Here is a 20663-nt window from a genome sequence, read left to right as displayed (position 1 = left end):
GCTTCCCACTAGGTCCCGGAAGGAGCTTTCAAATCTGGGGCGGATCTCTGATCGCCCGCAAGTGATGGGCTACGGGGCCGGTAGGTGGTCTGCGTGCGGAGGGTCGGAGCTTCCCGCAGAGCCCGCCGTGCCGCGAGGGATGGGACGCTGCCTGGTGGTTGCGGCGGCTACCACCTCCGTTGGCACGGACGCCAATCTCGGATACCGTCGTGGAGACGAGACGTAGCGAAGGCCTGGAGGTGAGGCCGCTGCCACCACACTTAGCCCCGCGACTCCCCCAGGGACGGGCCGAGGAATGGGGGCTAGCCTCTGCCCGGTCGGTCCCTGCAGGCGGGAGCAGACCTACTTGTCCCGAGAGTCGCTTAGAACTAGCGCTGCCCGCACCCGAAGGGCCACTTCCCTCTCTGCGTGACCCCATATGTCATCCCCAGCCGCCCTCGTGGACGAAATGAGTTTTTCCCAGAATAGACTCGTGTAAGCATTTTCTTTCTTTCTCTCTTTCTTTTTCTTTCTTCCTCTTTCTTTCTTCCTTCCTTTCTTTTTTTCTTTCTCATTCTGAGAGTATAAAGCACCTACCGCTGCGAGGCGCTGTGCTTTGACAGTCTAAATTCCATGCATAGGCAAGGTCTTTGCCCAAAATGTTCAGAGCCAGTACAGCCTCCTCTGCCTCTTTTAAAGTGATCCTCTTCTTCCGAGTGTGGTGCTGTAATATTCATGTCAAGCATTTATTACTGAGGCTGTCTCTCCCTGGTGTACTTGATTTTAAAGAAAAATATAACTGCTAAGGTTAATTGAGCGTTTACCTTGTGCTGGTGCTAAGCATATAAAATGGATCGTCTTACCGATCCCGAGAACAACCTTTTGAGGTAAATAACATTATCATCCCCATTTTATAGATTCTGAGGAAGCTGACTTCATATAGGTAAGTAATTTGCCAAAAAGCATATGGTTATTAATGGGGGAGCTGGGATTTAAACGCAGCTGAATGAGGGGCGCCTGGGTGGCTCAGTCGGTTGAAACTTCGACTTCAGCTCAGGTCATGATCTCACTGCTCCTGAGCTCAAGCCTGGCGTGGGGCTCTGTGCTGACCGCTCAGATCCCGGAGCCTGCTTCAGATTCTGTGTGTGTGTGTCTCTCTCTGACCCTCCCCTGCTCACAGTCTCTCTTTCTCCCTCTCAAAAATAAATAAACATTTTTTTAAAAATGTTTAAGAAAATCATATTTATATTTTTTAGTAAACAGATGCAAAAGAATATACAAAATACACTAACTGTGTAAGAAAGGAAAAATGAGACTCTACATAGATATATACCACACACACACATTTTTTTCTTGTTTTTTAAGAGATAAACTCAAAACCTAAATAAGAAAATTAGCTGAAAATGGTCACCTATGGGGGGTGGGAATGTTATGCAAGGATTAGTGATGGCAGTTTGATTTCTCTGAATAACCTTTTGTTTTTTTAAATATAGTTTTGCCCTTTCAAAACATTAAGTCTAAAACAGTGGAAATAAAAGCAAGCCCTAAAACTTAATACAAAAAAGACCTGAACATACCTGTGTATCAAAATGCCAGCACAACCATACAGAGTTCATTCAATTACTTGAGTACAGTACTCCATGAACTGGGGTTAGGAGTTCTGGAATACACAGCATAAGAGCAAAAAGTACAAAGAAATCAGTAACTTTACTTAGTAAGTTTGATGTTGAAAAGGGTATTAGTATAGTAGTTTTGAAACTACTATGCATGCATTATTGGAAAAAGCAAACGAGTGAATATACTCATGTTGTTTGGAACCAAGTTTCTCACTGTGGGAGAAGGGAGATAACAAATATGGAATGATAGAAGCTAAGGAAGAATCCCAGAGTGTTGGATTTGAATCGGCATTAGTAGAATAAAGTTGTGATTTCTTTTTTTTTTTTTTTTTTTTTTTTAAATCTCAATTGGTCCATTGACAGGGCTTAGAGGCATAGAAACTCTGACACCCCAGTAACAATGAGCACACTAGCACCAAGCCGCCCAAGTGGTTTCTAAATACCATTCTCATCCCTAAAACGAATCAGTGCTCCTTGGAGAGAAGGCTGATTCTCATCCGGAGCAAGGAATTACAAAGCAAACCTGGAACACTCTTGTCAGAAAGCAAAGAAGTCCTTAGAGATTCACAGAGTCATTTCAAAGGATACTGGACCTAGCTTAAAGGAGCCTCTCTTGACCATACTTGGAACAATTTGAGCATCAAAAAGAATAATGATGGTGAGAGATTGAAACAGATTTCATTTTTTTAACATTCTTTCCATGAGAGACAGAAGGAGAGATGGAATAAAAATGAAAAGTTCTTTACACAAGAATGTCAATTAATGAATACAAATGAAGCAGTAAATGGGAAATCTCCATTTTGCAACTCCCAATGTAAAAATTGATAGGAGTAAGCCTTATGAATACATGCTAAAACAATGGATAAAAGATGCTAAAATCATTGGCTGAAAGGTTGTTGGGGAACAGGACATTAACACTATCTCAAAGAATGTCCTAGAGAGTAATTCATAATTAGAACGGAAAGGGGAATTTTACAATGTAGAGGTTTATTTATTGGACATACCTTAACCAAATGAGGAAACTTTAGCATCACCAATGATGGAGTGATCTATCACCTAATGATACCTGTGCCAGAAATGTTTAAGTCTAATTATGAGGAAACAAAACAAAATGAAAAGAATATAGAACACTTTACAAGACAGCAGGCCTAGGTTCTTCAAAAAGCGTCAGGGAAAAAAATGTCAGTGTCAGGGAAAAAGAAAAAAGGTAAAGGAGTGCTTTAGTCAGGAGACAAAACTTACAAATGAAATTCATAAATCTTGATTGGTTCACAGATTTTTTTGTTATCTTTATTTAATTTATTTTTTTAATTTGTATCCAAGTTAGTTAGCATATAGTGAAACAATGATTTCAGGAGTAGATTCTTTAATGCCCCTTACCCATTTAGCCCGTCCCCCCCTCCCACAACCCCTCCAGTAACCCTCTGTTTGTTTTCCATATTTAAGAGTCTCTTCTGTTTTGTCCCCCTCCCTGTTTTCGTATGATTTTTGCTTCCCTTCCCTTATGTTCATCTGTTTTGTCTCTTAAAGTCCTCATGTGAGTGAAGTCATATGATTTTTGTCTTTCTCTGACCAGTTTCGCTTAACATAATACCCTCCAGTTCCATCCTTGTAGTTGCAAATGGCAAGATTTCATTCTTTTTGATTGCTGAGTAATACTCCATTGTGTGTGTGTGTGTGTGTGTGTGTGTGTGTCTGTGTGTGTGTGTATATATATATATATATATATATATATATATATACACCACATCTTCTTTATCCATTCATCCATTGATAGACGTTTGGGCTCTTTCCATACTTTAGCTATTGTTGATAGCACTGATATAAACATGGGGGTGCATGTGTCCCTTCGAAACAGCACACCTGTATCCCTTGGATAAATACCTAGTAGTGCAATTGCTGGGTCATAGGGTAGTTCTATTTTTATTTTTTGTGGAACCTCCATACTGTTTTCCAGAGTGACTGCACCAGTTTGCATTCCCACCAGCAGTGCAAAAGAGATCCTCTTTCTCTGAATCTTCGCCAACATCTGTTGTTGCCTGAGTTGTTAATGTTAGCCCTTCTGACAGGTCACAGATTTTTTTTTAAAGAAGTAACTACATGGGAATGCAAGCCGGTGCATCCACTCTGGAAAACAGTATGGAGGTTCCTCAAAAAACTAAAAATAGAACTACCCTACGACCCAGCAATTACACTACTAGGCATTTATTCAAGGGATATATAGGTGTGCTGTTTCGAAGGGACACATGCACTCCCATGTTTATAGCAGTGCTATCAACAATAGCCAAAGTATGGAAAGAGCCCAAATGTCCATCGATGGATGAATGGATAAAGAAGATGTGGTATATATACGCAATGGAGTATTACTCGGCAATCAAAAAGAATGAAATCTTGCCATTTGCAGCTATGTGGATGGAACTGGAGGGTATTATGCTAGGTGAAATTAGAGGAAGACAAAAATCATATGACTTCACTCATATGAGGACTTTAAGAGACAAAACAGATGAACATAAGGGAAACAAAAATAATATGAAAATAGGGAGGGGGACAAAACAGAAGAGATTCATAAATATGGCGAACAAACTGAGGGTTACTGGAGGGGTTGTGGGAGCAGGGATGGGCTAAGTGGGTAAGGGGCATTAAGGAATCTACTCCTGAAATCATTGTTTCACTATATGCTAACTAATTTGGATGTAAATTTTAAAAAATAAAATTTAAAAAAAAAGAGAGGAAGAAGTAACTACAAAGAAACATTTTGTGGATAATGGAGAAATTTAAATATGGACTATATATTAGATGATACTGAATCAGTATGAGATTTTTTTGCATGTGATAATGCATGACTTTGTAGAAGACTGAAGAAGATACTTGCTTTGGTATTCAGCAACTTACCTTCAAAAGATTTGGCAAAAAATGAAACAAAACCAAAATGGAACATGAGAGGGAATGAAAGAATAGAGAGAATGGGGAAAATAGGACAAAAAAAAGCAAATGTGGTAAAAAGTTAGTAATTGGTGGATCGAGGTGAAAGGTATCATCATGTACATTGTGCCATGATTTCTATTTTTAAAAATAACTCTGAGACTTTCTAAAAGAAAAAGGAAAAAATTTCTAATTCTTTACCAGGCCTTGCAAGTATCACCGTCCAGCCAACCTCACTCTCTTCTTCTCTTTGTGCAGTAAGGGAATCTGCTCTGGGCACCTTAAACACACCAGGTTCTCTCTAGTATATATGAACCTTTGCATAGCTTGATCCCTGTATCCAATTTCTGTCCTCCCCATCATTGTGTGGCTCAGGGCTCTTCCTCTAGATTTCTCTGTAATGGTGTGTTCTTAGAGAAGACTTCCTGTCCACCTTATCTCAGTGGGCACTTTTTTTTATTTGCATATTTGTCTGGGTTTTGTTGTTCCCCCGCTTCTTCAAATATAAGCTCTATGAGTACAAAGAACTGTTTCTACTGGTCTCAGATATATCCTCAATGACAATGTAAATCCATGGTGATCAAATAAATATTTGTTGAACAGTGAATGAAGGCTGATGTGGCTGAGTTGAAGACCCTGGGGAGGGATAGCCAGAAGCAAGTTTGGTGGGAACAGGCCAAGGCTGGATCCTACAAGACTCAGTCAACAAAGTACTGATTTGGGTCCTTATTCTAAAAGCGATGAGAAGCAAGTAGACCGTTCTCGGCATGAGCACAATCCAATCCGATTTGCCTCTGTGTTTTGAAAAGGTTAATCTCCTGGAGCGGCAAACAGAGACAGCTAAAGAAGAGTCACTGAACCAGTTGGGAGACTATTGCAGCTATCCCAGCAAGAGATGATAACATGGACTTGGGACGTGGCAGAGCTGATACAGAAAACTGGAAGATTTCAGAGGTATTTTTTCCTGTATTTGCCATCTCGGCACCAGCCACTGCGTTTTCCCGTAAAAACAGAGCCAACTTAACTGGGAAATGCTTCAGATTTAGTCCCAAGTCCAAATAATTCCATCTGTCCCCTTGAAGTGATCATTAGCATAAGAGGGAATTGTTAAGTTACATCAAGCTGATTTCCTTCCCTTCGTCACAGCCTCTGCTGGTAAGAGCTACCAATCATAGCTAACTTTCCATGTGCCAGATAGTATTCTGAGCACTTTTATACTCCATCTTAACAATAACTGGGTGAGGTATTTTGTTGTTGTTACTATCCCCATTTAACAGGAGAGAAAACTGGGGCATGGAGCTATTAAAGAATAGTAAAGTTGTCATAGAAGTTAACTTAAAGGTGTTAAGTTTAATTCAGGTACTATTTGTAAAGTACTCATAAAAGCGCCTGGCGTGTGTGAAATAGTCACTTTTTAAATATACATCAACAGTAAACAGTGGGGTTGGAATTGGAATCTGGGTAGTCTGGCAGTTAACCACTGTATTCTACTGCCTCTCAAAGCTTAGATCAACACCCCTGTAATTCTATTAAAAGAAGACTGAGTGCCTAGCTTCTGTGCAAAGCCACCTCCAATAATAGGACTAACATAGTTTTTCAATCCAGAAACTGAGTATGTATTGATTACAGAGGTTTGAATGACAGGTTTAACCAAAATTTGTCAAGCACATGCTATGCAGCAAATGTTGCTACCCTCAAGGAGCCTTCAGTCTAAAGCAAGGCCTTATCAGTCTGAGATTTCAAGAAAGATTTAATCTTTAATTTCTTAAGTCACCCAATGTGTGAATGCATTAATTTCTCTCCTGTGCATCTAGTGTGGTACTACTTTTGTACCATCTGATAAAATAGTCACACAAATAACTTTTTATGCCCTGTGGTTTATGTGGGGAACCTCGTGCACAATTTCAAAACAATATGACAAACGATATGATAGAAGTGTACAAAAAGTATTAAGAGCAGAGTGAATACAGCTTTGGAGTAACAGCTCTGAAGTCAGACAGATTTGAGTATCAATAGAAGCTCTGTTATTTACAAGAAGTGACCTCAGGAAGACTATTTCACTTCTTCAAGTCTCAAAGTTGTGAGGATTAAAATAGTGTCTGTGAGTTATTTAGTAAAATAGGTCTCATAATGGTAGTTATTTTTATTAAGCCTGCTTCTTCTTAAGTCACTAGAATATGAGCTCATGGGTATATGTCTTGGTCCACTATAGCCCTGACATCTATGACCGTGCCTTGCATGAAACAGCCACTCAAATATTTTTTTATTTAATAAATGTCATCTACCAGGGAAGATTTCTTTTTTTTTTTTAACAGATTTTTTTTTTTTTTTAAGTTTATTTAGTTCAGACAGAGACAGTGCATACAAGCAGGGGAGGAGGAGAGAGAGGATTCCAAGCAGACTCAGTGCTATCAGCACAGAGCACAGCACGGGGCTTGAACCCATGAATCGTGAGATCATGACCTGAGCCCAAATCAAGGGTAGGATGCTTAACCAACTGAACCACCCAGGTGCCCCAACAGGGGAAGATTTCTTCAAGTGCCATGTAGGCTAAAATGAATGAATGGGATTTGCAGTGAACCGCAGAGGGAAGCCATTTCAGGCAATGAAAACATGAGGCAACGAGAACAAAGACACGAGCACACAAAAGTTTCTAAAAACTGTGAACACGTAGTTCAGTAGGACTGTGAGCATCACTAACATGAATAACAATAGGAGGTGAAAAAACTCGTCTGGGCCTCGATCCTAAAGGGCCCTGTGTGATATGTTAAAGAGACGCAGAATTATATTCTGTGAGCCATAGGAGGTTGTAGAGACGTGGAGGAAGAGAAGCAACAGGAAGGGCCAGGTCTATAACATCTCAGTCTTTCTTACGGTGTGGGAGTCCAGAGATGAAGGATCGGGACATAGAAGTTTACTATGTACAGGTACAGACGTAACCAGTAGAGAAAGAAAGAATAACCATAAGACTCTTGAGCTAAATGTTTGTCATTGTAGGAAGTGAATAGTTAATATCTATAATTATTACAAGAAGAAATAACATTGGGAGCATACATATCTTTGATATACATCAAAGATGTGTATGGTAATTACCAAAAGAAGTAAAAACAAATTGTAAGAGTGGTTGCCTCTGGGAAGCAGGACTGGAGTCGTGGAGTGAGGGAGGGCATTATAAATTCTTTAAATTTATAATAAACATTTTCTAAGGTAATATGTCAGAGGAAAGATGCATTCCTTTCTTAAGCACTTATTGTGTGTCAAGCTATATGGCCCCATCACCTCCTTAGTGAACGAGGCTCCCCACTTCTGAGCCTGCAGAGACGGTGCAGTTGGCCGTCTTTCCAGAACACACTGGACTAGTACTTGTCTGAGAGCTTCTGCACTTTTCCCTCTATCTGTTCTTTCCAAAGGTCTTGGCATGACTAACTCCTTCTCATTATTCAGTGCTCATCTCAAACATACCTTCCCCAGTGAGGCTATCTTGCCCACCCTACCTGAAGCTGCTCCCTTCACCCCACCCCCAACCAGTTACTTTCTACCACAGTGGCCTATTTTACTTTCTTTGTAGCACTTACAATAACTGAAATTACCTTATCTGTTGATGCTATGTCTTCCCCACCACAGTGTAAGCTTACGAGACAGGGATCTCATCCATCTTATTCACCACTATATCCCTAGTACCTCCAACAGTGCCTGGTAAATAGTAGCTGCTCAATAAATACTTGTTCAGTGAATGAATTCTCGCAGGTGTTCTATGCACCTCTAATGTCCTATAATGTCCCTGAAGACAATGGTGGTGTAGCTTTTTCTTTTTCTTTTTTTTTTTTTCAGTATCCCTAGTACTCAGGCACAGGGCCTGGTTCAAAATATGAGCTATTAGAAGTTTTCATTAGGTATTCAATAAAAGCTTATTATTTGAATGTATACATGAATTAATGCTGTGTACATTCTTATATGCCGTCTCATTAGTCTTAAGACCCTACTATTTGCTAATAAAAATATATACACATTTAACCAGGAATGGGTTTCCCACTGTCTAGACCCTTCCAAGTGCCAAAGCTGGGGCTTCTGCTTCTATTTCATCTTCAGTATCCTCTGGTGGTAAAGCAACTCACAGTGTTTTGAAAAGTGTGTCCTATTGGCAAGGGTGAAATCCACAGAGAGCAGCAGTTCAAGTGGGAGCCTAGCAAAATCTTAGGGCACAGGTGGGCATCCTTCACTTGGGTGATCCAAGAAGCCAAGTGCAAAGGCCTGCCGGTGATCACAACAGGACTTAAGGCTCCTCTACACAGAGTGGCATACTCACTCAAATGTTGGGGGTGGTCTGCAACGGCCAGCAACCATCTCTTCACATAAGCTCTCGCTTTTTAACTCTGTCCTTTTTTGGAAGTCAGTCAATTGGATATTAACTGTTTCCTTCTCTTTGTATCCCTAATCTAACAATCTCAGTTGTCTACGAGTTGATGCAGATAGATCTAACTACATGGAAGTGTGTGGCAAGAAAGAAAAGCTCAGCACTAACATTTCAAGACCTTTTGTTTCTGCTTATAACATAGCAAATAAGAAAAACCACAGCATTCTATTGCCAAAATGGAATTACTTAAAACCAAAATGGCACTATTTATAAATCATATCTTGCATTGTTTTGAAAATAGCACAGGGCAATGCTAGTGGACCTCACATACATATTCAACAATAATTATAGGCTTTCTGGTGCATTTATCTGTGCCAAAAAGTTTTATTTTGATGAGCTATTTCAAGATTCTAGTTTCCTCGGAAGGAGAAAGTAGGATCATGCCAATATGATCTTTTTATTATAGAAAATATTGTGCTTTTCAGATTTCAATTACTAGGGAAAATAATGATGGTATGAATAGTATGACTATTTTTGGTTAAGGGAAGCCATTACATTACCATAATTAATTGATAAATAATGAGACCAATTTCAATAAATTCCTTAAAAAATACAATCTTTGATATATATCAACAAGGCCTTAGTGATATTGGGAAGAAGGAGAGGGAGGGAAGAAGGAAAATGAGAAGGAAGAAGAAAAATGCATACTTACATAATTTTTGTTTTCAGTTATCTAAAGGAATATTTCTGAGCCTTTGGTCACAGAGGTATAGAATATTAGGGACATAAGAGGCCCAATGATCTGGTTCAAATTTTTCATTTTATATGGGGGGAAGAAACAATGTTCTGAAAAATTAAGTGACACACCCAAGCATTCATCATTAGTAAATGGCAGAGCCAGAATATGAATACACAGCACAAATAGCCAATTTTTAAAAATAGATACGCAAGAAAAAATACCAAGTTATAAATAATTAGTATAGTATGATCTCATATTAGCAACTTCAAGACTAGCACACATTTTTTTTTAAATACATGAATAAGCTCATCTTTCGCAATCAGAAAATTAGCATTGTTTCCTTTTTATTTCCAGAACTCCTGTTATTCCATTTCTCCCAGAATTTTACCCTAATATAAATTTACCCTAATGAAGGGTTTGTGTTCAAAAGGCTTTTATTAATACCTTATCGTGTCTCTCAAACAAAAATTCTTATACAGATTTTATTTTTTTTATTCCCTCTAAGTTAAAAACACACTTCTGTAGTTAACATGATTATTATCATCATCATCATCATTATTATTCAAGTAGTTAAAACAATATAAATACATTAAATATTTTTGGTAGTTACTAAACAACTAAGTAGGATTTTTCAGAAATATACCTCTTATAAGGATTAATGGGGATTTATTTTTCCATTAGTTCATGTGCCCATGGAAGAATATTATATCTAAAATGGAAAAGAGTACCACTTCTATTGCTGTTTTTCATTTTTATATATGTAAGCATATAATTGCCTTGTACACAAAAATAATGTAGGAGTAGAAAGACTTTATGACAACATCACCAAATTGTTTAAACTTCTTTCAAATTACATGCCAAATACAAGAGTGACTCATTATCTGAGATTATTTTTAAAGACTTATCACCTAACAGTTCAATTAGGTCCTATTTTAATTTTGTTGAAAGCTGTAAATTAGCTTTCTCTCTCTTTCTCAAAACTAAATAAACATCAAAAATTTTTTAATTATGTAAACCTTAAAAAAAGAGTTTTATTATACAGACGTTAGAGTCTCAAACTTTTTTTTTTTAATGTTTATTTTTTAGAGAGACAGAGCGTGAGTGGGGAAGGGGCAGACAGAGAGGGAGACACAGAATCCAAAGCAGGCTCCAGGCTCTGAGCTGTCAGTACAGAGCCTGATGCGGAGCTCAAACTCACAAACCGGGAGATCATGACCTGAGTTGAAGTCAGACACTTAACCGAGTGAGCCCCTAGAGTCTCAAACTCTTAAACTACACCAAAAAGGCTTTATCAAAAATGAACAAGTGACTATTAATTGCATCTTTTACTCTTTTACTCGGCACCACTCATTTAAACCAATATACTCAGTAAAAATGGAAATATTTCAATGTCTGTGCAAATGCAAAATTTTTTATAAAATTTCTTTCATCATATGTTTGAAATATATTTATGTCAAAATCTTTAAGGTTTCATTTACTGAATGTATGGAAAAATGTCATATAACATAATTGACAAAGCCAGTCCTCACTGTCAGACTTATCAGTTTGTACGAACATTGTAAGATTTATTTTGTCAGAAAAAGTCTGATTTTATTTTTCAATTTAAATAACTGTCTTAACGTCTGTTTTAAGGAATAGTATCAAAAACACTGAGAAGTAAGTTATAGAATCTGTGTTGTATATTTCCAAAAGCAATCAGTATTAAAATGATACAGGTCTAATATAATTAATTTTACATTAGTTAATTGAAACAAAGTAGTACATTTTTTATTCATCTGCAGTTTTGGCAAGGTAGTATCCGGCTAAAACTAGAAGTTACTGATGAAGCAAGAGTAGGGGAATAGGTGTGATATTCTTTAGGAAACGTACAGATGTATAATCTGAACTCTGATATTAAATTTTTTAATATAATACAAAGCATGCTTAAAACTCAGAGATAGTCATTAATTGCATTAGACATCACAACCAAACTTTTTTGTGTTTAATAGAAGATAAAGGTATATGCTAATTAGGGTAATTAAAGCTAGCTGCTGTAAAACAACAGCTCCAACTGGTTTATTACTCATTCATTTCATACATAGCCCCGTTGTGAGTAGGGTGACTGTGCTGGGCAACTGCCTTGAAAATACTGGCTTGGTTCCTCTCAGTTGGTAATCTGCAGTGTTGACCTCTGCGGACCTATCTGAAGGCAAAGAGACCGCTTGAATAAGGGTGCCAGAAGGATTTAGAACTAGGCCTGCAAGTCGTGTACATTCCTGCTGCTCATATTCCTTTGGAAGGAACCCAGTCTAACTGCAGGGGAGAATGAGAAATGCGGTTTTCCTACACACTGAGATTCCTACACACTCAGGAAGAGGAAACCCAGTTGATGAGCAGATAGCCAATGTCTGTCACATAGCTAATAACTAATTGGTCCAGCAGCTGGCAAATTCAGGTGTTGTTATGGGGAGATGGTAAAAAATAATTCAGAGGATGAAATAAAATAGGAATTGAGTATAATCAGAATAAGTGTCTCATGATCCGGTTTGATAAAATAGGTTTCACTACTTTATTGGCTGATATATAACTAATCTGAGAGAAACCTTGTAAAAATTTTATCTGTGAGTGCTACCCAATGTCTCTTTTAAAAATTGGTATTTCTAAAAAACATTTGTTACACTAAGAAATAATCAGCATTGCTACCACTACTGTTCAGGCTATTTGGTGATGCTTTTCTTTCCAGCTAATGACAAGTGCTAAGGTGGGCTTTTTTTTAAGCTCTTTGATTTGCTGTCATAGAACTCTCCCAAGAGCATTCTTTGATCGAGTCCAAAAAGAGCCAGAGGCACAGTCATTTCCCTGTCCATTCTAATTTAATTCAGAATATCCCAACACTACTGGCCAAAATACTCTGGTTCCAAAGCAACGCTTAACTCTTAATAGAAATCCGTAGAAGAAGACAAGCATCAGGTAGGTTTCTATGTGTTTTGATGAATTGTTCAAGGAGGCTTCCCCAAAACCAGTCATTTGAATTGTTCTTTTGTTGGGCAACCAGGAGATGTTTACTCCTAGGAACAATGCACCATAAAGTAGGAGATTAAACTACAGTGAAGGGAGAAGTGAGAATGCAGACTGTTTGGTCAAGAAAAAGGAAAGAGTATGTTGAAGTAAGAAAAATAGGTAGGGCGTTATAGTCAAATAGATGGGTGGATTCCAAGCTCTGTCAGTTTGAAGTTTGTGACAGGCAAGGTCAACACACCTTTCTGAATCTGATGCTTCTTAAATGCCAGCTTCTCTCTGTGCCAGCCTGGCAGACAAAAACACCCATTAAATAGTAGTTATTATTACAATCTAACAGGAGAGACCAGTGTTGGAAAATAATAGGAGAGTGACGTAACCCCACCTAACGAATATGATCTCTTCCACTCCTAAGGGAGAGAATCCTCATTGGATTTTATACACTCTCGTATTTATCTAGTAGGTTGTATAAACTCTTCTGGGATGACAGGACCTGTGCTTTAACTCATTCCATAAACCCCTCCGCCCTAAGAACCATGCTTGTACCTAGTGGGAAAAGAGAGAAGGACTTGGGACCAAATCAAAAGTCTTAAGCCTTCTATAATACAGGCACCCCCCCACCTTTTTCAAAAGTTCATGTTTTGCACTTCACTTTTACAAAAGATCTATATTAGCACTGTTTTCACTAACCAAAAGAAATCCAGAAGTGGCTGAGTAGCTCAGTCAGGTAAGTGACCAACCCTTGATTTTGGCTCAGGTCATGATCTCGGGGTTCAGGAGTTCGAGACCTCAGTCTGACTCTGTGCCCCTTCCCTCTCCCCCACGTCCTCGTGCTCTCTCTCACTCTCTCTCAAAATAAATAAATAAACTTAAAAAGAAAAGAAAAGAAATCCAAAGAGGATTTTTGCTGTCATGAGAAAAAGCGAAAATAGTATTCAGCTGTTTCGCAGTTAAGCCCTTACAGAAGCGGTACGAGCCCCGGCAACTAGAGTGGCGCCACCAAGCGCCTTCTTCAGGAACTACACTCAGCATCTCATCAGCCGTAGCTTTGAACTGTTTGGGAGCATCTGTGCTTCATCTAGATTTATTCTGTACATTTGACAGCTATATCCCAAGGTATCAGAAAAGCCTAAGAGAGGTTATTTCTGGGGTCTGGGCACACTCAAAAAATTTTCCATATAAATTAATGGTAATTGTTTCTATGCTTTATGCCATTTGGCTTTCAAAAGATTTCATAGGAACGCTACTTTCAGATAGCAGGGAAACCTGTATGTAGTTCGTATTAAATGTTTGATGAGGATATAAACAAATATGGGAATGATGGGAATGAGTAAGAAAAGCTGGCTATCCAAAAAGAACTTCTAAAATAACACGTGACATAGGGCCCAACCCACAGAAGTCCTTCAAAATTCTCATGAATTCTGAGTTGAAAGAAATATATTAGTAGAGTGCCTAAAATATGTTTTAATTCTGAACTTGATTAACAATAATTCTGAGTCACAGTTGGGATATATAATTTGTAGAACAGTTAAAAAACAAACCAAAAACCTTTCAAATGAGTGGATATTTAAGGGAAATTTGTGGGAGTGTTTGGGATGTAATCGGAAATGAGTGGTTTTCTTTCATCTTTCCTGATTGCTCATTGTGGGGCAATAAGTAACTAGGCACATAAGTACCAAACAGATAATTTGGTACAAAAAGAAACATCTATATTCAATGACTATAAATTTAGCATTTGTAACCATTTCTTGCCAAGACATCCTCAAATTATTCAGCATGGGGCTCAGTTATTGACTGTGCCAGTCAAACAGCCAAGAGTATCAAGTTCCTTTGCTAAAAATATTTCAACCCAAATCATCCTGGCAGACAATAATACCAGAACAAAAGTCCTTTGTCCAACAAAGTGACCAGATTTTAGAAGACTGAATAGAGGCAGAAAAGACAAAGCGTGGTTGCATTGCCTTGGGCAAGTTACTAATCGAGCCTCAGTCTTTTCATCATTAAAACGATATTTTTAATACAAGTTCATAATCTGCACTCTGCAATTCCTAAGTAGGGTTAAAAAAAAAAAAAAAAAAAAGGCAAAAACTCTCTGGAACCCGCAAGTATTTTTGTCAGCTTGGCACCGGGACTGTTTGGCAGCAGAGGTGGCCGTGGACAGACTTGAAGCCTCAGTTATATCTCAGCACTCATATTTATCACACACACACCCTCTGCTGTTTGCTGACACTCTGTGACTTAGGGATTCATTTTACTGTGAATGTTCCCCAAAGCATTAAAGATACGGGTTAACAGTGAGAAGAAGAAAAGGAAGCCATCGGGCTTTATCAGTAGCTCAGAAAATGGAAGATCGATGATGGTGTGTCTGTGAGACATGTTACTGAAGACTGTGCTGCGGAAACCACCACCTCTGACTTATAGAAACAGAAAGACGAGTTGTTGAAATTGTGTCATGACAGTCAACACCAGGAACTAGTGAAAAATAGAAACACACGGCCCAGGGCCAAAAATGAAGATCTTGCATGTGTGTTGATTGAATGCATCCAACAACAAAGAAGTAAAGCCACGCCACTGGCTGGCTTGTTGGTTGTGAAACAAGCTAGAATGTGCCATGGAGAACTAAACCTTGAAAGTGAGGATGAATATTCAGAAGGCTGGCTGCAGAAATTTAAAAAGTGTCGCGGTATCAAGCATCCTAAAATATGTGAAAAAGCTCCTACTGATTATGAAACCCTTGAAAATTGCATTGGTGGGTTTGCTAAGGTGACATCTGATGAAAACCTTAGCCCTGAACAAATGCACAATGCTGATGAAACAGCTCTGTACTGGCACTATGTTTCTAGAAAAACCTGAACAATGGCTCACAAAAGGGCACCAGCAGATTTCAAAGATGCCAAGCAAAAGTTGACTGTTGGGTGTGCTAATGCTGTAGGCACACACAAGACAAAATTGGCAGGGACTGGAAAAAGCCTGTATCCAAAATGTTTACAGGCTGTGTGCAGTCTACCTGTGCATTATTATGCAAACAGGAAAGCATGGGTGACAAGAGAAATCTTTTCTGATTGGTTCAGTAAGTACAAGCTCCCAGCAAGCAAGCTGGACTGCAAGACAATTGCAAAATTTTATTGTTCTTAGACAACCATTCTGCACTTCCCCTTCCTGAAATTCTTGTGAAAAGTAATGTTTTTGGCATTTACTATCCTCCCCCCCCCACATGACATCCAAAATACAGCCTTGTGACCAAGGAACCCTATGCCCTAGGAAGAGCTATCACTTTTTTTTTCTCCAGCACATTTGCTTCAGTTAACAAATGCCTGAAAATTCAATACTTTAAAAAAAAAAATTTAGTCTTAAAGATGCCATCGACGCGTTGCTAATGCTTGGAATGATGTTGATAAGTCAACATTAACTAATGCTTGGCACAGGCTTTGGGCTCCAATGGTGTTTGAAAATGACCTGGCCAGTGAAGATTTTCAAGGATTCAGAGATTATGATGAGAAGATGTTATCAAAACTCATTACTTATGCCAAAAGTTTATCAGCCAGAAGTGTAAATAAGTTGGAAGAAGCCGACATGGAAGAAATGCTGTACATTGAAAATGATGTATCTGTTGTGTGTTCTTTCAGTGATGGGAAATTGCTGAGATGGTGTTAAGTACAGGTCAGTGTGAAGACCGTAGTAATAATGATGATGACGTGAGTGTGGGCAAAAAAAGTCTGAAAATGTGTGATCAATTAATTGCTAGCCTTGAACAATGTGCATTTATCAGTGAGCAAGAGATCATGGCCGTTTATTCAATTAGAGAGAAACTGCTTAGACGGAAACCTATGTTAAGGAGACCAGTGAGAGTGGGGAAAGTCTTTAGAAAGGCCCTATGTGGTTAATGCCTCTTCATCACTTGAGAATCCCATTCCTGGCTCCTCATCAAATGTCCAGCTCCAACCTGGTTTCATAGGTAAGGATACCACCAGTGTAACCTCTTCTCCAAGATTCTCAAACAACTAGAAGTGATAAATATTTATTGTATGTGTTATTGGTTAGTTTTCATAAATATAAATTTAAAATATTATTTAAAAATATTTTTAAAATTTTAGTGTTTATTTATTTTTGAGAGAGAGAGAGCGAGCGAGAGAGAGAGAGAATGAGCAGGGGAGGGGCAGAGAGAGAGGAAGAAGCAGGCTCCAGGTTCTGAGCTGTCAGCACGGAGCCCGATGCGGGGTTCGAACCCACGAACCGTGAGATCATGACCTGAGCTGAAGTTGGACGCTTAACCAACTGAGCCACCCAGGCACCCCTAAAAAATATTTATCATAAGCAACAAAAGAAATAAGAAGCTTACGTACTTATGGCCTATATTTATCCCGCCATTCCATTTACCAATAAATTTATTTACCAACAAATTTCATTTGCCAATGGATTTATTTATCTAAATAAATTGTAACATTATTTATGGTCTTTAGTCCATTTAGTGTGGATTTTCATACATCTCTCTGCAGAATAATGAGTTTTGTAACCATTTGGAATGTTACAAAATTAGTAGTATATGTACCATATTCCCAATTTCTTTATAAGTTGCAAAAAGTTTCATTTCCAAAATACATCTGGTCCCCAGGGTTATGGATAAGAGATTGTGGACCTGTACTATTTACCTTCAAGTTTGTTGTGAAGACCCAATAAGATAATTAATGTAAAATGCCTGGCACAGAATAAATGCTCATTAAATATAATTGCTATCATTACTATTCCATTCCCCTACTCTTAAAAGGAAAATGTAGGACAAGGTCTTTTTGAAGTTAATAAATTGACCTTGCACAGTAATAATAAGCATTCTTCAGATTTTATCAGCTTAAGAGATCCTTTGGCAATATGCTGCTGATAGGTACTAGAGTATCTCTTAAATCTTCATCCAAAAGATTGAAGCATTCCCAAATTGGAGGATAGAAAATGTTATGCTACAACAAGTTACACTGGTTTTATAAAATACATACACCTCTAATTAGCCTTTACATTATTCAACAAAGAGACATAATTGGTTATCTGTCTGCTAACCATTTCCTCAGTTCCCTCTGCCATTAGCACCCCATAAACGATATTTTAATCTTCCTTGTGAGTAAGGATTTATTCCTAATCCACTGTGTATATATATCCTCAGCTGCTATCATAAAACCTTGAAGATAGCTGAGTGAATAAAATTGGCATTTTGTTTTATAAATAAAACTATTATTAGCCTGATGAATGTCAGTTGACCCCCTATAGGTTGGTCTCCTTTTGGTTTCTTTGTAGTGTCTATAAGATTTATTGCTTTTCTTTCATTATAAAAGGCATATGACAACTATGCAGGATATATGGAAAATATTACTTATAAAGAAGAAAATAAACTCACCTTTCTTACAACCTGTGATAATCACTCTTAACATTTGTTTACTCTCTGCTATCTATTGTCCTAAACTGTAAACCCTATGAGGGTGGAAACCATGTGCATTCATTCCTGTTCTCTACTCTGCTCAGCATCCCACAGTAGCAGGCATATGACAGATACAAAGAAAATACTCACATACTCAAGGATCAAACTAAATTCACAGGGGACTTTTGACCGTGTTATTTCTAATTAACACTGTATTGGGAGCATTTTCCCATATCTGTCCTATTTGATCTAACCAAATCTGATTTCCTATACTGCACTCAGCTTATCCTCTTTATACCTAGAACTTGCTACTTCCAGGCCCTGGGTAACATTATCCTGCAGCCTCTCTGCCACACCAGCCTTCCTTTCCCTGTTGTCTTCACTGCTTCCCCATCAGAACTGGGCCTCTTTTCCCATTGGCTCATGACCCAACTCTCTACTGGCTGCAATTATAAGGAATAGTTGATCCTCACCATCGTGTGAACCCATATATACCCTGACTGACCATTGGTTCCCATTCTCCACGGAGCGCTGCTTTGGGACTGGGGTGAGCGAAATCGGGAAAGGCATGCAATGCAAGGGACAGAGAGTCTCAGTGAGGAGGCAAACAGTAGCAGCTCCATCTCGTAGGGATGGGAACGGTGGGCTCTCTGTTGTCCGTATTATCCACTCTCCTGTGATCAGTCCCTGAAACAGGTGTGAACTGAGAAATGCCTGGAGTCACTGTTCTGCGCTGGAAATCTCAGCCAGGCACATGATTAAAGGTCTGCCCCACTGATATATGTCACCAGAAGACACCTTACTTTGTACTGGGAACCAGACCCTAGGAACTAGATGCATGTAATTGAATTTATGGACCCTATTCCTATGTTATTTCAGGATTTTTCTGTAACTTTTACAAAATTCTAATGAAAGATAACATTCTTCTTCCTCTCCCAAATAATACGCCTTACATTGACTGTTAATTTCCTTATCTAGAGATAATTTTTTTAAACGTTTATTTATTTTTGAGAGAGAGACAGAGCATGAGTGGGGGAGGGCCAGAGAGAGAGAGAGATACAGAATCCAAAGCAGGCTCCAGGCTCTGAGCTGTCAGCACAGAGCCTGACACAGGGCTCGAACCCACGAGCCCTGAGATCATGACCTAAGCCGAAATCGGATGCTTAACCAACTGAGCCACCCCGGCACCCCTATATAAGGATAATTTTTTAAATTAGTTTTCTATCCTTAGTTTTCTAAAATGTTACCATCAAATGTCTAGGTGTGATCTGAGGTTTTTTTGTTTTTCTGTTCATTCTAAGTGGCATTCATGGACCCTTTCATTGGGAGTTTCCTGTCTTTCATTGACAATGAGATATTTTATTCTTTTTTTTTTTTTTTCTTTACTATTTTCTCTCCTCCATTCCCTTTAGTCTGTCCTTCTGGAACTCCTCTTTGATTTTCTTCAAATGTTTGATGATTCTTCGTTGTGTCATGTTTGCATTTTCAATTACCTATTAGCCTGCCCATATGTCTGAGCGCCTTTTTTTGCTTCTTATGGTTCTAGGGGAGAGGTAGGACATACTACCTGACTGAGTAGATCATTAGCAACTTCTGTAGGCATTGGAACTCCCATTTTCTTTGGGGGTACAGTGCCCCTTGGGTACTTCCCTGCTGGTAAGGCCCAAGTAGTCCTTTTCATTGGAATTGTCTTTGCTATTTGCTGCATAGCACAGCTGGAAGAAGGAACCTGACTGTATCTACTGCCGTAATGTTAACCCAAATCATACTAAATGTTGGATGGGGACTGCCTCCTGTTCCCCATATCCACTTTCCCCAAGCTGATGCCTCTCTCACAGTTTACAGGTGCCGTCTTCACTAATACTGGACAATGGTTCCCTCCCTCCATGTCATCCCAGTTCTACTTTCTGTCTTTCACCAGTTCCTGCAGAATTTTTAGTCCATTGAGAGTAATTAAGTCATCTTGTAAGTCAGCATGATCTTCAAATATCTGTATATATATTTATATATGCACTTTAGATTCGTTTTAGGGTTAAGCCCGGAGAGGAAGTCTAGATGAACATGTGTTTGTTTTTACCACCATCTGGATCCAACCCCATTGTAGTTTTCAAATGTGTTTAACAGACATACTACACTTCAAACAAAATCCTATCTAGAGGATCAATATATTAAACAGGTAAAAGCAAAACTGATGTAGTTGAAGAAGAGAAGGTGACCCTGAATATGAACTTATTGGTCTCCCTTTTGCTCTCCACTGCAGCTCCTGACCCCCTCCACCGAATCTCACAACTCCGCAGAACAATTTAAAAACCACTGACATGATTTATAGTCCAGGAGTGTCTGACCCGTAATAGGTTCTTAGTAAACGGTAGCTATCGTAACTATTAAAAACATTGCCTCTTGACCTTCCCTAGCCCAAGGCCTTCCATAAGTTCTGATACCAACTTCTGCCATTTGTACAAGCAATCTCATCTTGGAAACAAGTAAAAATATATAGATATATTTCAGAGAATCAGCGGCAACTGAGGACCTAATAAATACACTTAAGCATTCTCTGGGCCTCACCTGTTAACCTCGCTTAATCCCCTCAACCTGTGAGACAAGTGTTTTGATCTCCAGGACATGATGAAGAAATAGAGGCTCAGACACATA

General features: G+C 38.7%; 1 protein-coding gene across 2 annotated transcripts in view; it reads left to right on the top strand.

Annotated features, from left to right (window-relative positions):
- Positions 1-12: 12 nt before the first annotated feature.
- Positions 13-20663, top strand: part of PANK1 (pantothenate kinase 1) — a 100961-nt gene continuing 80310 nt past the window's right edge. For both annotated transcript variants that reach the window (XM_086680347.1, XM_086680346.1), the window contains exons 1-2: positions 13-239; positions 5327-5471. The gene's annotated coding sequence lies outside the window, so the exon portion shown is untranslated. The remainder of the gene's footprint in view (positions 240-5326; positions 5472-20663) is intronic.

The sequence above is a fragment of the Puma concolor genome, chromosome D2 (assembly GCF_028749965.1).
Source record: "Puma concolor isolate L17-30 chromosome D2, mPumCon1.1.hap2, whole genome shotgun sequence".
In the NCBI taxonomy this organism is placed as follows: Eukaryota; Metazoa; Chordata; class Mammalia; order Carnivora; family Felidae; genus Puma; species Puma concolor.
This window is presented reverse-complemented; position numbering and strand designations above follow the sequence as displayed.